General features: G+C 48.2%; 1 protein-coding gene across 2 annotated transcripts in view; it reads left to right on the top strand.

Moving 5' to 3' along the window:
* sugct (succinyl-CoA:glutarate-CoA transferase) overlaps positions 1-2,500 on the top strand; it is a 104,267-nt gene that overhangs the window by 90,261 nt on the left and 11,506 nt on the right. The gene's annotated exons all lie outside the window — the stretch shown is intronic.

The raw sequence follows: 2,500 nt of genomic DNA on the forward strand, positions 1-2,500 counted from the left end.
ATACCCTCCCTAGTTAGAAAGTCCTTTTGGATAGAAGATATATATGAACCCCAATCCTTGTAGTCATCAACCTGTTTCAGAGGACTGTTGTTAAGTGTTTTTATTATGTGGTTATTGTTGGATTTACATAATGTTTTACGTATTCAGTTTCCGTCTTGTTGAGATAAAGAATCCAACCCATGAACTTGTGGTTCAAAGGCGAGAGCTCTACCGACTGAGCTATACCCGGGATGATGTACAAATACGCATGGCGCTAGTATGGCACGTGATGTCCAAGTATACATCCCCGGAGACCCAATGCAACCCTTGATGATGCACCAGGCAGTGTGGGTGTGATGTAATGTTCGTATGGTCTTTCAATTTTAAATTGATTGTAAAGTACTAACTCATAACTGTTTTGCAATCTCTCTCTCGCACTCGCACACGCACGCCCCCACACACACACGCGCGCGCGCACGCACACACACAAAGAAGATGGACAGCTGGGTGGACGAGGGAGAGGAGGACAAGAGGGAGGAAGAAGGATGGAAATGGATGAGGGGGAGGACAGAGAGGAGTGCATGGAGTGCAGAGGGGGATGAAAGAGAATGGAAAGAGAGGGAGAGAGAGAGATAGAGAGAGAGAGAGAGAGAGAGAGAGAGAGAGAGGCGGGGGGGGGAGGAGGGGGGAGGGGGACGTGTGAATAACAGAGAGATTCTGCAGAGATGAAAGCAGTAGGAACTGAGAAAGAAAAACAGTGAAGCTGGAAAGTTGGAGAGAGAGAGAGAGAGAGAGAGAGAGAGAGGGAGGGCGAGAGAGATAGATGATCATCTGGCCAACCTGGCATCATACGGGAGGATACATGTGTTTGGCTTTGACCCCCCGACACACACACACACACACTCACACACTCCATGTGTCGTGTCCTACGCCCATCGTTCATGGTGGTCATTTGGCTACTGTTAGTCTTCCTCAAAGGCTCTCTCTCGCCTGCGGATGAATGATGCTCTCCTTTATCACTCTGCGTGCATGTGCGCGCGCGCGTGTGTGTGTGTGTGTGTGCGTGCGAGCGATAATTGAAGACAATAACACTACATCAGCAGTTCATGGGTCAGTCAGTCAATGTGACGGACAGACAGACAGACAGACAGACAGACAGACAGACAGACAGCAATAAGCTGTGAGGTTGAACACGTGACTGTACATTATGGCTCTATATACTGTATCTTGGGTGCGCCTCATGCCGCATTCACATGGGGTCAGGCAAGCGGTAGACGGGATAACCGTAAGTTATTTTAGCGGACGGGAGCAGGTATACGGTAAACGGGACAGGACGGCACGGCGGCCAGAACCGGCAACGGTATAACGGCAGACGGCATCCTCCATCCATCCATCTTCAAGCGCTTATCCGTAGTCGGGTCGCGGGGGGCAACAGCTCCACCAGAGAGCTCCAGACTCCCCTCCCCTCTCCAGAGCAACATTAGTGACTTCCTCCTGAGGGTCTCCCGAGACGTTCCAAGGCCGTGTGTTTCCTCCGACTTGGTCCGCCCCGGGGTCTCCTCCCAGTGGGACGTGCCTCGAGGACCTCCTCTGGTGTGACTGAACTCAAACGGCATCAATCGATTAAAATATTATATATATCGTTTTACCGTTCCGTGCCGTACAGCAGCTTCTGCCGTCTGCCGCTTGCTGATTCCATGTGAATTCAGCATTACCCCTTTATGCCTAAACGTGTTTGCCATATTTTACTATCTTGATTTTTTAATATTTTTTAATAGAGATCTACATTGACATCTATTTTAACTATTTTAAAATGTTTTTCAAAATAGTAAAAAAAAGAGAAAGCCAAATAAGCAAATATGGATAATGGGTAAGGGCAAGATATATATCTTCGCTGAAAATAGCTGACCAAAGATTTACCTGTTGGTTGTTTGGAAGATTGATTGATTGATTGATTGAATACTTATTTGTTTTAAAAAAATCACACCCGTGTTCCAGACCCACAGGAACGCACCCAGGGTGCCGGTCCGATTCCGGCGAGCCGCCCCGCGTCCGAAACGGTTGAGAAATGACAGAGTTAACGTGTGGTGGTCCCTCTACTGTACCCTCTAGTATACTGTACTGTACTGTACTGTACTGTACTGTACTGTACTGTACTGTACTGTACTGTACTGTACTGTACTGTACTGTCACACCCGAAATCACCATATATACAGTTAATATGTGTTTGTGTGTGTGTTAGGTTGCGCACAGGTGGTGACAAACAACCGTGCTGTTTTCGTGCTCAGACACACCCAGCCCCACCCACCCACCCACACACATAGTCACTTAAGGAAGTATTTGCACCACTTAAAAATAAACAGCACATGGTACAGTAAACACAGGTGGGGCTTGGCCTCCGTCAGGGCTGCGCATTGTCACCAGTTTGTGATTTTCATGGACAGGTGAGTCCTACATTTCCCACACTGCACACATCTGTAGTTCACAGTGGGGTGAGGCCTACATTTCCCACGCTGCATAC

The sequence above is a fragment of the Protomyctophum bolini genome, assembly GCF_963924005.1.
Source record: "Protomyctophum bolini genome assembly, chromosome: 21".
NCBI lineage: Eukaryota > Metazoa > Chordata > Actinopteri > Myctophiformes > Myctophidae > Protomyctophum > Protomyctophum bolini.